General features: G+C 39.7%; 1 protein-coding gene across 1 annotated transcript in view; it reads right to left on the reverse strand.

The window, feature by feature from the left end:
- Window positions 1-9099, reverse strand: part of LOC149784949 (uncharacterized) — a 108937-nt gene extending 99838 nt beyond the window's left edge. The window contains exon 1 of the mRNA XM_089978599.1: window positions 8943-9099. The gene's annotated coding sequence lies outside the window, so the exon portion shown is untranslated. The remainder of the gene's footprint in view (window positions 1-8942) is intronic.
- Window positions 9100-19560: the final 10461 nt, after the last annotated feature.

Here is a 19560-nt window from a genome sequence, read left to right on the forward strand (position 1 = left end):
TCAAACACTGCAGAAATACAGGATTGATTGGCTCTTGTACAATCAAAAACCCAGGTGGTTCTCTAGGAGTAAATGAATACAGTATAAGCCCTTGCTGGGTTTAATTTGATACTGTCGTGTCTATGTTGTAACTGCCATCGATTGCGTCACACACAAGATTGACCGCGACGACATCAGTGATATTTACGATTCCCGGAGAAATATGCCGGCCATCACCCGCTGTGGAATTATCGTGTCTGAGGATAGCGGGTTCTGGTAGTATTCGCTTGTGCTGTTTAAGTATGTCATCGAAGTATTCATCGACGATATCAGTGACGTGTTTTCGTAAGATGACCGGGGAAACGTATCCTGGAAATTTATAATTCGGTAGATCAGCTTCCTTCAGCGAGAACCTTTTCGAAAGTAGTTCTTTAATGACGGGGTTACTGTCAATTACTTCCTGAATCATTCGCTGGTTATAATATTCCATATCCGCGGCAATCTGATTTAATATCTCAATTTGTTTAATGATTTCGCTGCGTGAACTTATATCAAAAAGATGTTCTTGGAAGCGTTGCCGTAGATGCGCTAGTTGTGCTCTATGCGACACATTAACAATTTTAAAATATTCAGTAATTTCTCCTAGACTAACACGAAGTGTATTATGCGACCTATCTGGATTTTGCCTATAAGCAAAATTACAATCAATATCGCGGCCATCTTTGGGGGGGGGGAAATCCAGCCAAACAACGTTGCACCTTTTATATCATCCAGATGTTGTTTGTATGACGGTGTAATTCCGTGATATGACTGCGCGTCAGTGATATAATCAGACTTTTTAGGTTCTGGTGGTATCGGTGGTGGTGGTGGTGGCTTTTCAGGCCATCCTAATACTGTTCTGATTGAACTGTTATAAATGTCTACGTGGTAACCCGGTGAAGCGACTTCGATGATCGTTGACAACGTTGGCTCGTGTGCGATTATTGATATTTTTGCTTCTTTGGTGGTGATACGCTTCATTTGACGCTGTATTTCTTTGTTGATTTCTTCTATCTGATAAGACCCTGTTGGTAAATGAATGACGTTCCAATCTGGTGTGTCGTTAGTGCCATCGGCACCAGGTTTATTCTGATACGAAAATACAAATGAATTATTCGGCGATTGTCCATGAAATGATGTCGACCTGATGTTGGGCCAACTGTGATATACTCGTAATTGTGCCAACGCGATTTCTTTTACTGGAATTGCAGTTGGAAAATTAATATTAAACTCTGGTTGCGTCGAAGATATTGTTATCATTGATGTTTTTACCGGAGTTGTGTTCGCGGCTATCTCTTGAAGTATCTCCGTCATTATTTATCTTCATCGTTTTCAAATTAAAATTCTTTGTGCGCTCGTAATCGTTGTATGCGCTGGACATCAATGTGAATTCGGAATCGGATATAACTGTATCGTCAAGGCTGGATGATATCAAGGAGGACAATTTCGAGTAGGTGCTTGTGGCCGCGTTGTTTAACTTTTCATATTCGTGTAATTTGGTTAGCGCGCACGAGGATATTTTTTTTGCAATTATATTAGCAACTCCTGCAATCGTCGTTGATGCTGAAATTGTGATTGTAATCGCGATTGCAGTTGTCACTGGTGTCAGCGCTGATAATAACACACCCGTGGATGCAACTACCGCGGATACCGAATACACTATTGTGTCTAATAGTTACACGCCGTTTGTATTTTTTTATCTTTGTTGCGCATTTGTCAATAGTGTTTTTTTAACTCTGACTGCCATTCGCGTACCTGATCATATCTATATTGCTGAGCATCTAATGTTGTCGTTGATGCTGATTTCATTTTATTATTTTACGCGGTAACCAATTGAGGTGTTTCAGCTACAAATTCCAAACACCACCAGTAGGATGTTGCGGTTAATTTCTTGTCTGCGGCTTCAAGTATAAATATTTCTTCGGTTTCCTTGTTTAGTATGATAGTCACAACCCCGGAATACTTATCGGTGGAATGTCTCCAGGGATATGTTGTGAAGATTTCAAATTTAGCGGCACTGAATACAGACAGTCTATACACGCCAGAGGCTGTTGCTGTATATTTGATAGTATTATTTTGTCGGGACCATGTTGCGAATCCCGATGATACCGTGTATACGATGTTGGTGATATGCCCGGGGGTAACTCCAGTGGGGACTTTAATCAGACTGGTTTTGTTAACGATCTCAGGAATCCCCGCTACGATGTTTTGCTGTGTTTGTTTGATCGTGTTAATGTTATTTTCTATTATCTGGATTTGATCTGAAAAACTTTTTTCTGTTCTGACTACACCTAATCGGGTATTAATCTTGCTGATATCGTTGGCGTTATTAGTAAGATTTGGTATGATTTCAGAAAGTTTCATGTCGATGACTGGAGGAACCCCAAAGAACTTATCCACGGCCTCATCAGCTTTTGCGAAGTTTCTTCGAAGTCTTGTAAACGCGCCTACGTGAACATCATACTCTGCCCGCAACGTGGTTAGTTTACCGTCAACGGTGTTGTTGCCGAGATTGAGTTCACCTGTCATTGTATCACCGGTCTTCGCTACACGTTCCCCTGCAGCTTTTCGTGCATCATCTCGAAGCGCCGCGATTGATATCAGTGACTCTCTGATTCTGCCGCTGTCAGTGAATACAACGATGTTGTCCGTGGTAGCTCCAATAACCCTGCGAATTATGTCATTCCACCTAATGTTACTGGTTTTTAGTTTGCCGTGCCTGTCCTGAAAAATAACAACCTCATCTGGGTCTATCCCGGTTAACGTTAAAAGATTATCAATTTCATCTTTGGTCGCATACTTTGATAAATCGATATCTTTTTTTTCTTCCTTGGTTCTGCTTGATCTTCCGTAAATATCAACCATTATTAGTTATGGGGTTGTTTAAATTTGGAAATCACATCTGTGGTGTATTCATGCACGACTTTGTGAGGAGGAATTTTTGGGTGTTTTGTTATCGCATCAAGAACGTTTAATACTTCACGGCCACATATCGGAGGATCGGTCAGTGTTTGTGTTGGTAACGTTGAATACCAAACTTTCGCCGTTGACGAAGTCAGCGGTGATACATATCGAAGAAACTCAATTGGCGGAGCTAGCCCGTACGAATCAAAATAGACAATTCCACGTGGATCGATCGCGTAAGCAACCCAGTGAGTTCCAGGACCGTTTTTGTTGTCGAGATTAATAATTCCGGTTTCTGGATTATTCGGTCGTGCTGGTAATTGATCTCGCATAAAGACACCTCTGAAATTCTTTATACGTAATTGCTTAACAGCATCAAGTAAATCAAAATTGCTTGCTGGAAGCGTTTTTAAAACCGTTTTGGATACCATGATGCCGAGTTCCTGGGAGTCTTAGACCGCGCCCTGTTTTTTTTCTATATCCGGATCCGGATTTAGGTAGTTGTTGCATCAAAGAAGCAACCATTCCGAGTGGACCTCCTACTTTGTGTCGACTTATTGCATCAGCAGCAGCACTGAGTATTGGGGTAAGTGCTTTTTGACCTCCTCTAGCAGCAAGCAATGTTCCTATTAGGAATGGTGCTATTTGTGATATATTTCCTCCTCGTTTTGTATATCCTTTTCCGACAGCTTTCTTAAGGGCCATTCCTGCTGCGGTTCCAACTGCTCCTAACGCTGCTGCCTTTGCTGCTGCTGCTGCTGCTGGTGTTAGTGTTGCGGCAAGTATTGGAATGAGTGGAAATATTCCACCGGACTTAACCATGTCACGGACAGCTGCGTCAGTAAAATCAAGTCTGATTCCCTTTCCTGCTGTTCTGGCTTTGTTGATTTGATTAAGCTGTGTTTGAGTAACCGATAACTTATTTTGACCACCACTAAGTTGTCCGTGTTTAAGTGTTATTGACGTTCCTGACGCTGATGCTTGCTTTGATTTTAGTTTGTTGATCTGACCAGGGGTCAAAGCGACGTTAGCGTGATGATATGACATTTTATTTATCAGAGATTGATCTAATTGTTACATATTTTCGGAAAACCTACAGGTTTTCTACTGGGGCATCAACGAGTATCATTCGGCCACCAGCACCTTCAAGTAACATTGCTTTATCGGAAAGTATAACCGCGACGGCTCTGTAATTAGCTATAACTGCTGCGTTTCTATTCACGGCAGCCCGAAAGTGAATATCAACGACAGACTGTCTGGTTAGATCAAGGTGTTCCAGCGAGAAGTAATAGATTGGATAATGAGATATAAAATCCAATTGTGATATTTGCAAACCAGTATCGATATTTAGATCGCGCGCTAGATATTTCATCAATCGTTGATATGCACGTGCAACATGATTATTACCAAAATTTAGCATTATGTTCTCGGATGGTTCCTGATGTCCGTTTATTTTCAGAGAAACGTCAGTGATACCAAGTTGATCAAATATCATATGCGAATGTGTTTGATCACCCACTCGTGCAGTATTTTGAATAGCAATGAAAATATGTTGCGGCGCTGAAACTCCCTGCTGTGATGCTATATGCCATGTGAATAAACCATTGATGGCACTTTGAATACTATCTGTGGTTGTTGTAAGCCACGATAGCAGCGTTTTACGACCTTGATCCATAAAAGAAAGCAGTCGCTGTTCTTCGGCAATTCCAGGAGGCATCCACAGTGATAGTTTTGTTATTAATACTTTACCAGCATCACCAGCACCACCACCAGCTTCTCGCCATAGCGCATCATTGTCGTCGCCTTTTCTAACAAGCACGACTGTATGTTTTGCTCCGAAAATTACCTTTCTGACATCTCGGCAAAATCCAAAGATATGAGACAGCGGAATCGCACAAGAAAATGTTTTACTATCTCCCCTCAACATTAATTTACGCGTGGCGAAACCCAAATTGTAATCTGGATTAGAGCCATGAACCACCGGCCACACATCAGCGTCAGCGTTATTGGCATTATTTCTTGGTCGTCTAATATTGTACTGATCACTGTTAGGATGATTAGAAGTGTCCTTGGCAAACATCATTGATGGACCGGCTGATCTTGTATAATCATCAGGATATCTTGCCAGACCAATTATTGTTGTAGCAACATCGACATCCTTCTGAATTGATTCAATATTTTTTCCATCAATCATGTAGGTAGCACTATCAAACAAGGCCATAATTCAGTTATTGACAAAACCGACTTTAAATGCAGCATCGTAGTCTGTGTTATCTGTTTTTTTAATTTCACCTTCTATTTCAATAAATGCTTCAGCAGGCAGGAAATATCTACTTGTATCCTGAACCTGAAGTTCAATTCGTCCTCGTCTGCTTGGTTCTCGTGCGTCGTAAGAATAATACTGATAATCACGCACTGATTCATTTTTAGAGACTGGCTCGTCTATGTCGAATGCTGGGTCGGATTCCCGTTTAAACATTTTATTATAGAAGTTATCGTCTAAAACGAAGACCACTTCCCGCGACCAAACTTGTGTTTATTTGTTCAGGATTTATCAGCGCTGCCAGTTTTTGATTTGCGGCTTCGTTTATTACTTTACTAACATTTGTAGGCATGTCTGCGGTGGCTGGTAATTTTACCGGTGGAGGTTTTCTGCGTATTAATCGTGCTAGTCTGTCCTTGATTGCCAGGAATGCTTTACCGGCAGCGCTACCAACAGCGATAGTAGCTTTATCTTTAATAACATCAATGGCTTTCATCGATAATTGTTTTACGATTGGTATTGCTTTAGGTGCCATCCTCGCAAATAAACCCTGAACAACATCGCCGAATCCGTTTCCATAAGTCATCCTGTATACTGGTAGTCGTGAATTTACAACTCTAACCATGACTGGTCTACGATGAGAATTGTGTACGATCATTTTATTTAATTGTTATTTCTATAATCGTCGATGAATTCATCAATAAGTTCTCGATAGATGTGAGTAGTTAAGTGGGGTACATTAGCGACAATGGGAATTAGCATTACAGAGACCCCTGGGTCAGATTAGCGACAATGGAAATTTAACATGGCGAAAAATCGTGGGTCAGATTAGCGACAAGGGAAATTAACATGGAACTATAGTGTGGGTCTGTCTAGCGACAAGGGGAAATTAACATGGGGAATAGAGTTTGGGCTTGTCTAGGGACAAGGGGAATGGAACAGGGGACTATAGTGTGGGTCTGTCTAGGGACAATGGGAATTTAACATGGGGAATAGATCGTGGGACTGTCTAGGGACAATGGGAAATTTAACATTACGGAAACCCCTGGGGGATATAGCCTCAAGGGAATTTAACATATGGGAATTGAACATGGTGGATCTGTATAGCGTCAAGGGGAATTGAACATGGTGGGACTATCTAGGGACAATGATGGTAGAGGGTCAAACACAACAGAGACAGAAACATACATACACTAGTACAAGCGTGGGATTTATATATAAAGCATTACCAAGACCTGAAATCTTGCTGGGGTGTTCAAAAATTTGCATAATTGTAATGATGCTATAAATAGCTATAATCAAGGAAATGCTCAACGACAAAATGGATGTGACTAAAAGTAATGCTAAAATGACGAAATTGTCCCAGAATTTAAAGGAAAATAAACATATCCCTGAAAATTAAGTTACAATGGTTTAGACTAAAATGGATAAAATTAGTAACTACTTACAATATCAACTTCTGTGACGATCGTGGATAAATACCTATGTATCGATAATCAGCTGAAATTCCTATGAAATCCCACTATCTATTTATAGCTCCAACTTGTGGGTTTTTCCTTTGGAAAATCCCACTATCCTTTTATAGCCTCAGCCTGAGTGACATTCCTGTTTATGAATTCTAGTATATATGTATAGCTACAAAATGTGGAAATCCCCAAGTCGATATTTATAGTCTCAAAACTTCCAGCGTCAGTGACGTCACTGTACTGAACACTAGGGGATAAATGGCAACAGTGTTGCAAGTGGCTGACCTGAATACGCGCTACTGTAGGTAGGTAGGTAGAGTGTATCTGATAGGGATAAAGTGAGTTTTATAGGGACAAACAGAGACCAATACACACACACACACACACAACATACGCGCGCAGACTCACACACACACACTCACACACACACACACACACACACACACACACACAGAGGGAAGAGGAAAAAACAAACCCCAAAATATACTATCCACACTCGGGAGGAAGAAAAAAAAAACAACCAAATATACGATCTACACAACGTACGCGAACACACACACACACACACAACATACGCGCGCAGACTCACACACACACACACACACACACACACACACAGAGGGAAGAGGAAAAAACAAACCCCAAATATACTATCCACACTCGGGGAGGAACAAAAAAAAACAACCAAATATACGATCTACACAACGTACGCGAACAAACACACACACACACACACACACACACACACACACACACAACATACGCGCGCAGACTCACACACACACACACACACACACACACACACACACAGAGGGAAGAGGAAAAAACAAACCCCAAATATACTATCCACACTCGGGAGGAAGAAAAAAAACAACCAAATATACGATCTACACAACGTACGCGAACACACACATACACACACACACACACACACACACAGATGGAAGAGGAAAAAACAAACCCCAAATATACTATCAACACAGAAGGGAGATAATACAAACCCCAAATAAACTATCCACACAAACGTACGCGAACGCATACAAACCCCAAATATACTATCAACACGGAAGGAGATAATACAAACCCCAAATAAACTATCCACACAAACGTACGCGAACGCATACAAACCCCAAATATACTATCAACACGGAAGGAGATAATACAAACCCCAAATAAACTATCCACACAAACGTACGCGAACGCATACAAACCCCAAATATACTATCCACACAACGTCGCTAACGCATACAAACTCCAAATATGCTATCCACACTCGGGAGGAAGAAGAAAAAACAACCAAATATACGATCTACACAACGTACGCGAACACACACACACACACACACACACACACACACACACACAGAGGGAAGAGGAAAAACAAACCCCAAATATACTATCAACACAGAAGGGAGATAATAGAAACCCCAAATAAACTATCCACACAAACGTACGCGAACGCATACAAACCCCAAATACACTATCAACACAGAAGGGAGATAATACAAACCTCAAATAAACTATCCACACAAACGTACGCGAACGCATACAAACCCCAAATACACTATCAACACAGAAGGGAGATAATACAAACCCCAAATAAACTATCCACACAAACGTACGCGAACGCATACAAACCCCAAATATACTATCCACACAACGTCGCTAACGCATACAAACTCCAAATATGCTATCCACACTCGGGAGGAAGAAGAAAAAACAACCAAATATGCGATCTACACAACGTACGCGAACACACACACACACACACACACACACACACACACACACACACACGCACACCACAGAGGGAAGAAGAAGAAAACCATTATACACTATCCACACGCAGTGAAGAAATAACCCTTTATATATACTATCAACAGAGAGTGAAGAAAATAACCCATTATATTCCATCAACACAGAGTGAAGAAGAAAAAGTTTTTTGAAAGCACCTAAACCCTCACCTGCAATGACCAACTCTGCCAAACACCTACACCCCACCCACCCCCACTCCCAACACTACAAAACCCATTTAACCCGTTATTTTATGGCATCAGTGTGTGATTTAGGAAACATCAAGACACAAAATGATGGACGAATAGACTGACTATTGTTTACGGACTTGCATGCCTAAAGAGCGTGCGTGAAGGAAAACATCCTTCCATTTCAATTCTAACTAAAACATGATCCAGAGGGATAGAGAGAGGTGAAAGAGCACAATTTCATAAAGTGTGAGTAAAAACAAAACACGCCATCCTTATTATACAATGTCAAGACCAAGAGACACTTACGTTTTCTTTCTGGTCTATTCTCTTTTAGAAGGTAGTATGAAATTTCACATCAGGGCCAACGCATCGGCTCACATTGTCAATTTTTCCATTTTCATGTTTTTACTGGCACAAGTTCTTCATCATCTTCAATTTCTTCTTCTTCTGAATCCCTCTTCTCTGTTTCGTCTTGTTTTTGTTTCTTCTCTTTTCTCGTAGGGCACTCTGAATTCCAATGTCCTTTCTCCTGACAACGATATTAGGTATCTTGACTTTTGTCTCTCTTTCTTAGACGAAGCAGGTATTCTGGAGACAAATACCCATTTACCTTTGCAGATATAGCAAACTTCATTAGCACTTACACACTTTCGTATGACTCTCATCAAATCAACGACCAAAAGAGTAAGTTTTGTTGCCACTTTCGCATGTGAATTATGCTTTCGTATGACTTTTAGCAAATATTTGACCAGCAGGTCGATCTGTGCTGACTCTTCCATCTTCTTGATCGTTTGAGAGCGGAATGAATACTCTGACGCTAAGATACTCTCCTTATATACATGGACCCGCTGCGTATGAAACCTAGTCAAATGTGATTTTGCAATAAGATGAAACGATTTCATTGAGGAAGTAAAAAGCAATGATGTACCGTATCGCCTCACACAAAACCTGAAGTTTTAGTTCAAATCGGTGTCAGCGATTTCGAAGACGACATAACTGAGCTTTAATCAATGCTCTCCAATTATGACACAAAACCACGAGTCCTGATTCACGCCAAAAGAAATTTCGTTCGGTCCATAAAAAATAGTATCACATCTGAGAAACGCAAAAACGAACTTCCAGAAAACTGAGAACGACGGCTTACACCTACAACGTAAATGTGTGAGTTCAAGTAGTGCGTAAAACTTAGTCAAATTAGATTTTTATAGTCAAGACGAAACGATCGCTTTTCGAACAAGAAAGCAGACACCAAGCGACAATGGCGATCCGTGTCACACAACACTTTTCCAAATGTATATTATCAGAGGTTTGTTCTAGCAATCTGCACGGTTAAATTAAATGTTGATGTATTTTGCAATAAGACGGACACAATTTCCATGGGATCGCCCATGGTACGATTGTTCGTGCATTAGTTTAATTTTTAAAAATATTTTTTTATATAAATCGCCTATAGGATAGACCCAGTAAAGCGTGGTCATACTTAAGTCAATTCGAAGCGAACGCGGTAAGAAAATAAGTATAGCCAATGAAATGGCTTACAACGGGTGATGCATTGTTTTATTCTAGGGCTGTGTGGCATAATAATCCCTATGTTCTTGCGTTGTTACCATTACAGTGCAGACAGACTGAAATGTGAACTTACAAGCCCTCTTTGTGTGTGTTGTACCATTTCCTCTTACCACATCAAAATACTGAGCGTCACAGTATTGGTTCGCGTTTTCAAGCTGACCATTTTTTTATATCTCACTTAAACATTTCGACATAAACACTCACATCGGTAGAGTCAGAACAGACGTGTTACAGTATTGAGGGGCATGTTATCTTTTCTTTTTCAAACTAATAAATTTGGGGTTTGTATAAGTAAAGAACCGAAAGTACAGTGAAACTCAAGGATGATGACCCAATCTGTCTGTCTATTGATGCGTGTATTTACTTAAGAAGAAATATGACCTCTAAAACACAAAGAGATACGGCAAGCATGATTAGATTAAACACAACGATGTTTTCCTTCACGCCCGTGTAATTTAGAGTTTCAATCGTCTTTGAAGACAAACTTGGTTTCCTTTTGTAGGGCTTGAAATAATAAAAAAACTGAAAAATCTTAAGCACTTTGCTATAGATAATTTCATCAACAGACCAAACAACATAAATACCGTTACAACAATAGAAAGCCTTAAATCTTCTATCAAAAAGAAATGCATGAAAAAAATTAAAGATTAACGATAACTAACCAATGAAACCGAATTTAACAAAGGCAATAACATGTGAAGAAATGCCTCTCACTTTGGAAAGGTAGGCGAATGTACTCTGTCATGCACCGTCAACTTGAAAAAAATTATAAACAGAGAGAAACCTGAATTCAAAATTCAGTTGTTTCTTTTTCTTCAAAATTATTTCGTTTCTTTTTTCTTTTTTTTTTTTTTTTTTTGGAACAAATCTAAGCACTAATATAGAGTGGAAAAGGGAAAATGCACATACAAGCTTTGATATTTCTGAAAAAAGGAGGGGATATTCTTAACGTTCATAACCACCTATATATGCTTGGACTTGTCTGTGACTTATCCACAAAACAAGATATACATATTTCTGGTCAAGCTGCAAGTGTGTGCGTGTTTTTGAAAATGGTAAAAATTGGATATACAATTTTCTCATGACACTTATAAAGTGAAGAGTCTGTGCAAGTGTCAAAAGCCAAAGTCATATAAGTTTTGTATTTTGTACGGCTTGTAAAGATTTCTACTTTAGAAAATGTGAAGTATCACAAGTTATTATCACAAACAGAAGTGGAACATAGGGGCTTGCAAGAAAGAAAATAACCCAGACAGTTGGTGTCATCAAGAGTGCTAGAGACGGTACCCGAACTTGCTTGCCTGCTTACTTGAATTAAAGTGATTTTCGCTCTAATGGAGCATGTATCACTGGTTTAATAACGCACCGCGTGATTTTTAATTACTCCTGGGGAAGGAAAGAGAGCCTCATCCCCCAGGCTTTTATGTACTCACAGACTATTTTTAAATTTAGCCACTCAGGTGTAGGACTAACTAGTCCTTAACAACCTGACTGAAAGACTTTAAACATGAGTGGGAATTGTCTCACCACACACTCATTTTTCTGTCCGAGCGTGGTAAAGGAGGAAAAAGGTGCTCAGCAAGACAGCCATGGATGTTAAGTACTCACCAAAACGCTAGCCCGTACTTATTTCAAATCAAGTCCCGTTTTTGCTAATGGACAATAAAAGGTACCAATAATGTGTTAACCACCTGTGCAATTAGTTCAAATCTAACGAGTCTGTTAAATTTCCTACTTCCTAACATATCTGTCTAATATTAGTACTTAGTGTACATAAAAATAGCCATACTGATCTTATTTTAAATTATTATGTCTAAGCGACATATACCAGTTTGGTCACTGTTAGGTTTAAAAAATTAAGTTTGTTGTGGTGTTCCAATGGGTCAAGTTTGTTTCGAGAATAGTTTAGTCAAGGAGGGATACCAAGCCAAATATGGCTCCCTATTTAATAAAAGCAATCTTTTGGAGCCCTAAAAAAAAGTCTGTTTTTTCTGTTAGAAGGTAACACGTCTCTCTTTTGCTTTCACGTTCTTTCCCGCACTCCTAGTCTCATGATTCTTGATATCAGGAAATGCGTAGCCATGATGGGCGGTAATGTAAGCAGCGGTTTCTACCAGTTGACTGAGGGGGTATCCAGTGTAGGCTTGTCTGTAGAATTGGGGAAGAACTCTGACCCCTAATCCCCATTGAGAAGGTCTTGGTTTAAAGGTGTCTAGAGATTTGTAGGCAACGTATTGTATGGCTGTAATAAACTGCCCTGCTATGTTGACGTCATACAATGCTTGATCTAGCCCCATTTCGGTGTACTTCTCAACGAGGGTCAGCGTCCCCCTCCTCCTCAACCGCCTCAATTTCCTCTTCTGGTTCTGATACTAATTCTTCAGTTGAGGTAGATAGTTTCAAATCCGCCGCTATGGTGTCTGTCGCTGTTATTGTTGTTGTGGTTGTTCTTTCAGCTGAGATTGCCTGTAGTATCGGAGTGAGAAAAGAACGTAGTGCCTCCGATAATTACATTTGAGTTTGCCATACCGTTTGTGTAACATAATTGGACCTTTGTTTTGCCACCACTCTTTCCGGGACGGGTTGTTTGTTAGGTATAGTCGGCTGTTGACTAGCTGTTATTTGTGTTTTCGAGGTGGGTGGAGTGCTAACTGGCTAGGTCTGCATTTCTTGCTCCCGCTGCTGTTGCGTATATTTTTTCCCTCCACACCGAGTTCTGGACCTAATTCTTTAAATTTCGTTGTACCCGAACTTACATTATCCGTATTATCACCAACAAAAGAAAACAAAACGCACAGACCTAAAAGAAACACTCATTCACTTTTTACAGAACATTACTATTTTTAAAATTTTGATAAGCGACGGAAACGAACAACTTAGAGTCACACTTTCTAACCAAGATAAAGAAATCATGTGCTGATAGACTCACTTCTGTATTTTTTCTTCTAACTGACTAACGTATCATAGGCAATGGAATGTGATTTCTTTTCGAGAGTATGGGGTAGCCCTGAAATTTTTTTTGGGAAGTTGAAGCTATGGCGATCGCTTAGGTTATAAGATGACGGCCTCCTGTGACGACAGGCTTTCTCACAGGATAAGGTCTGCTTCTTCGGAAAGAGAAGAAGAACTCTTTGGTGTCGATAAAACTGTTAACAAAGCCTCTGCCAGGTTCATGCTGCTGCTGTTGTTGCTGCTCTCTCTGCTGTTTATGAAGTCTGTACTTCTCCGTCCATTCTTCTTTCTCCTTCTTGAATTCCTCCTTGAAGAGCTCTTCTTTCAGGTCTTCAGTGACTTTCAGGTCTTCAGTGACTTGAATTCAAAAATGTTGTGTTGTGTTGTGTCTCCAGTCTGTCCATCCACTGTCGGCTCATCTTCCTACGAAGATGTGCTCAAGATAAGCCAAGTTGAACGAAGCCTATGTGAATTTGCATAGGGTCATGACAAGTCTGATACCGAGACCTGAAGAGATAGACAATATCATAATGTTGAAAGTCACTGAAGACCTGAAAGAAGAGCTCTTCAAGGAGGAATTCAAGAAGGAGAAAGAAGAATGGACGGAGAAGTACAGACTTCATAAACAGCAGAGAGAGCAGCAACAACAGCAGCAGCATGAACCTGGCAGAGGCTTTGTTAACAGTTTTATCGACACCAAAGAGTTCTTCTTCTCTTTCCGAAGAAGCAGACCTTATCCTGTGAGAAAGCCTGTCGTCACAGGAGGCCGTCATCTTATAACCTAAGCGATCGCCATAGCTTCAACTTCCCAAAAAAAATTTCAGGGCTACCCCATACTCTCGAAAAGAAATCACATTCCATTGCCTATGATACGTTAGTCAGTTAGAAGAAAAAATACAGAAGTGAGTCTATCAGCACATGATTTCTTTATCTTGGTTAGAAAGTGTGACTCTAAGTTGTTCGTTTCCGTCGCTTATCAAAATTTTAAAAATAGTAATGTTCTGTAAAAAGTGAATGAGTGTTTCTTTTAGGTCTGTGCGTTTTGTTTTCTTTTGTTGGTGATAATATGGATAATGTAAGTTCGGGTACAACGAAATTTAAAGAATTAGGTCCAGAACTCGGTGTGGAGGGAAGAAATATACGCAACAGCAGCGGGAGCAAGAAATGCAGACCTAGCCAGTTAGCACTCCACCCACCTCGAAAACACAAATAACAGCTAGTCAACAGCCGACTATACCTAACAAACAACCCGTCCCGGAAAGAGTGGTGGCAAAACAAAGGTCCAATTATGTTACACAAACGGTATGGCAAACTCAAATGTAATTATCGGAGGCACTACGTTCTTTTCTCACTCCGATACTACAGGCAATCTCAGCTGAAAGAACAACCACAACAACAATAACAGCGACAGACACCATAGCGGCGGATTTGAAACTATCTACCTCAACTGAAGAATTAGTATCAGAACCAGAAGAGGAAATTGAGGCGGTTGAGGAGGAGGGGGACGCTGACCCTCGTTGAGAAGTACACCGAAATGGGGCTAGATCAAGCATTGTATGACGTCAACATAGCAGGGCAGTTTATTACAGCCATACAATACGTTGCCTACAAATCTCTAGACACCTTTAAACCAAGACCTTCTCAATGGGGATTAGGGGTCAGAGTTCTTCCCCAATTCTACAGACAAGCCTACACTGGATACCCCCTCAGTCAACTGGTAGAAACCGCTGCTTACATTACCGCCCATCATGGCTACGCATTTCCTGATATCAAGAATCATGAGACTAGGAGTGCGGGAAAGAACGTGAAAGCAAAAGAGAGACGTGTTACCTTCTAACAGAAAAAACAGACTTTTTTTTAGGGCTCCAAAAGATTGCTTTTATTAAATAGGGAGCCATATTTGGCTTGGTATCCCTCCTTGACTAAACTATTCTCGAAACAAACTTGACCCATTGGAACACCACAACAAACTTAATTTTTTAAACCTAACAGTGACCAAACTGGTATATGTCGCTTAGACATAATAATTTAAAATAAGATCAGTATGGCTATTTTTATGTACACTAAGTACTAATATTAGACAGATATGTTAGGAAGTAGGAAATTTAACAGACTCGTTAGATTTGAACTAATTGCACAGGTGGTTAACACATTATTGGTACCTTTTATTGTCCATTAGCAAAAACGGGACTTGATTTGAAATAAGTACGGGCTAGCGTTTTGGTGAGTACTTAACATCCATGGCTGTCTTGCTGAGCACCTTTTTCCTCCTTTACCACGCTCGGACAGAAAAATGAGTGTGTGGTGAGACAATTCCCACTCATGTTTAAAGTCTTTCAGTCAGGTTGTTAAGGACTAGTTAGTCCTACACCTGAGTGGCTAAATTTAAAAATAGTCTGTGAGTACATAAAAGCCTGGGGGATGAGGCTCTCTTTCCTTCCCCAGGAGTAATTAAAAATCACGCGGTGCGTTATTAAACCAGTGATACATGCTCCATTAGAGCGAAAATCACTTTAATTCAAGTAAGCAGGCAAGCAAGTTCGGGTACCGTCTCTAGCACTCTTGATGACACCAACTGTCTGGGTTATTTTCTTTCTTGCAAGCCCCTATGTTCCACTTCTGTTTGTGATAATAACTTGTGATACTTCACATTTTCTAAAGTAGAAATCTTTACAAGCCGTACAAAATACAAAACTTATATGACTTTGGCTTTTGACACTTGCACAGACTCTTCACTTTATAAGTGTCATGAGAAAATTGTATATCCAATTTTTACCATTTTCAAAAACACGCACACACTTGCAGCTTGACCAGAAATATGTATATCTTGTTTTGTGGATAAGTCACAGACAAGTCCAAGCATATATAGGTGGTTATGAACGTTAAGAATATCCCCTCCTTTTTTCAGAAATATCAAAGCTTGTATGTGCATTTTCCCTTTTCCACTCTATATTAGTGCTTAGATTTGTTCCAAAAAAAAAAAAAAAAAAGAAAAAAGAAACGAAATAATTTTGAAGAAAAAGAAACAACTGAATTTTGAATTCAGGTTTCTCTCTGTTTATAATTTTTTTCAAGTTGACGGTGCATGACAGAGTACATTCGCCTACCTTTCCAAAGTGAGAGGCATTTCTTCACATGTTATTGCCTTTGTTAAATTCGGTTTCATTGGTTAGTTATCGTTAATCTTTAATTTTTTTCATGCATTTCTTTTTGATAGAAGATTTAAGGCTTTCTATTGTTGTAACGGTATTTATGTTGTTTGGTCTGTTGATGAAATTATCTATAGCAAAGTGCTTAAGATTTTTCAGTTTTTTTATTATTTCAAGCCCTACAAAAGGAAACCAAGTTTGTCTTCAAATACGATTGAAACTCTAAATTACACGGGCGTGAAGGAAAACATCGTTGTGTTTAATCTAATCATGCTTGCCGTATCTCTTTGTGTTTTAGAGGTCATATTTCTTCTTAAGTAAATACACGCATCAATAGACAGACAGATTGGGTCATCATCCTTGAGTTTCACTGTACTTTCGGTTCTTTACTTATACAAACCCCAAATTTATTAGTTTGAAAAAGAAAAGATAACATGCCCCTCAATACTGTAACACGTCTGTTCTGACTCTACCGATGTGAGTGTTTATGTCGAAATGTTTAAGTGAGATATAAAAAAATGGTCAGCTTGAAAACGCGAACCAATACTGTGACGCTCAGTATTTTGATGTGGTAAGAGGAAATGGTACAACACACACAAAGAGGGCTTGTAAGTTCACATTTCAGTCTGTCTGCACTGTAATGGTAACAACGCAAGAACATAGGGATTATTATGCCACACAGCCCTAGAACAAAACAATGCATCACCCGTTGTAAGCCATTTCATTGGCTATACTTATTTTCTTACCGCGTTCGCTTCGAATTGACTTAAGTATGACCACGCTTTACTGGGTCTATCCTATAGGCGATTTATATAAAAAAATATTTTTAAAAATTAAACTAATGCACGAACAATCGTACCATGGGCGATCCCATGGAAATTGTGTCCGTCTTATTGCAAAATACATCAACATTTAATTTAACCGTGCAGATCGCTAGAACAAACCTCTGATAATATACATTTGGAAAAGTGTTGTGTGACACGGATCGCCATTGTCGCTTGGTGTCTGCTTTCTTGTTCGAAAAGCGATCGTTTCGTCTTGACTATAAAAATCTAATTTGACTAAGTTTTACGCACTACTTGAACTCACACATTTACGTTGTAGGTGTAAGCCGTCGTTCTCAGTTTTCTGGAAGTTCGTTTTTGCGTTTCTCAGATGTGATACTATTTTTTATGGACCGAACGAAATTTCTTTTGGCGTGAATCAGGACTCGTGGTTTTGTGTCATAATTGGAGAGCATTGATTAAAGCTCAGTTATGTCGTCTTCGAAATCGCTGACACCGATTTGAACTAAAACTTCAGGTTTTGTGTGAGGCGATACGGTACATCATTGCTTTTTACTTCCTCAATGAAATCGTTTCATCTTATTGCAAAATTACATTTGACTAGGTTTCATACGCAGCGGGTCCATGTATATAAGGAGAGTATCTTAGCGTCAGAGTATTCATTCCGCTCTCAAACGATCAAGAAGATGGAAGAGTCAGCACAGATCGACCTGCTGGTCAAATATTTGCTAAAAGTCATACGAAAGCATAATTCACATGCGAAAGTGGCAACAAAACTTACTCTTTTGGTCGTTGATTTGATGAGAGTCATACGAAAGTGTGTAAGTGCTAATGAAGTTTGCTATATCTGCAAAGGTAAATGGGTATTTGTCTCCAGAATACCTGCTTCGTCTAAGAAAGAGAGACAAAAGTCAAGATACCTAATATCGTTGTCAGGAGAAAGGACATTGGAATTCAGAGTGCCCTACGAGAAAAGAGAAGAAACAAAAACAAGACGAAACAGAGAAGAGGGATTCAGAAGAAGAAGAAATTGAAGATGATGAAGAACTTGTGCCAGTAAAAACATGAAAATGGAAAAATTGACAATGTGAGCCGATGCGTTGGCCCTGATGTGAAATTTCATACTACCTTCTAAAAGAGAATAGACCAGAAAGAAAACGTAAGTGTCTCTTGGTCTTGACATTGTATAATAAGGATGGCGTGTTTTGTTTTTACTCACACTTTATGAAATTGTGCTCTTTCACCTCTCTCTATCCCTCTGGATCATGTTTTAGTTAGAATTGAAATGGAAGGATGTTTTCCTTCACGCACGCTCTTTAGGCATGCAAGTCCGTAAACAATAGTCAGTCTATTCGTCCATCATTTTGTGTCTTGATGTTTCCTAAATCACACACTGATGCCATAAAATAACGGGTTAAATGGGTTTTGTAGTGTTGGGAGTGGGGGTGGGTGGGGTGTAGGTGTTTGGCAGAGTTGGTCATTGCAGGTGAGGGTTTAGGTGCTTTCAAAAAACTTTTTCTTCTTCACTCTGTGTTGATGGAATATAATGGGTTATTTTCTTCACTCTCTGTTGATAGTATATATAAAGGGTTATTTCTTCACTGCGTGTGGATAGTGTATAATGATTTTCTTCTTCTTCCCTCTGTGGTGTGCGTGTGTGTGTGTGTGTGTGTTCGCGTACGTTGTGTAGATCGCATATTTGGTTGTTTTTTCTTCTTCCTCCCGAGTGTGGATAGCATATTTGGAGTTTGTATGCGTTAGCGACGTTGTGTGGATAGTATATTTGGGGTTTGTATGCGTTCGCGTACGTTTGTGTGGATAGTTTATTTGGGGTTTGTATTATCTCCCTTCTGTGTTGATAGTGTATTTGGGGTTTGTATGCGTTCGCGTACGTTTGTGTGGATAGTTTATTTGAGGTTTGTATTATCTCCCTTCTGTGTTGATAGTGTATTTGGGGTTTGTATGCGTTCGCGTACGTTTGTGTGGATAGTTTATTTTGGGGTTTCTATTATCTCCCTTCTGTGTTGATAGTATATTTGGGGTTTGTTTTTTCCTCTTCCCTCTGTGTGTGTGTGTGTGTGTGTGTGTGTGTGTGTGTTCGCGTACGTTGTGTAGATCGTATATTTGGTTGTTTTTTCTTCTTCCTCCCGAGTGTGGATAGCATATTTGGAGTTTGTATGCGTTAGCGACGTTGTGTGGATAGTATATTTGGGGTTTGTATGCGTTCGCGTACGTTTGTGTGGATAGTTTATTTGGGGTTTGTATTATCTCCTTCCGTGTTGATAGTATATTTGGGGTTTGTATGCGTTCGCGTACGTTTGTGTGGATAGTTTATTTGGGGTTTGTATTATCTCCTTCCGTGTTGATAGTATATTTGGGGTTTGTATGCGTTCGCGTACGTTTGTGTGGATAGTTTATTTGGGGTTTGTATTATCTCCCTTCTGTGTTGATAGTATATTTGGGGTTTGT

This window comes from Sinohyriopsis cumingii, chromosome 13, assembly GCF_028554795.1.
Source record: "Sinohyriopsis cumingii isolate HCF-2022 chromosome 13, ASM2855479v2, whole genome shotgun sequence".
NCBI classification, from domain to species: Eukaryota; Metazoa; Mollusca; class Bivalvia; order Unionida; family Unionidae; genus Sinohyriopsis; species Sinohyriopsis cumingii.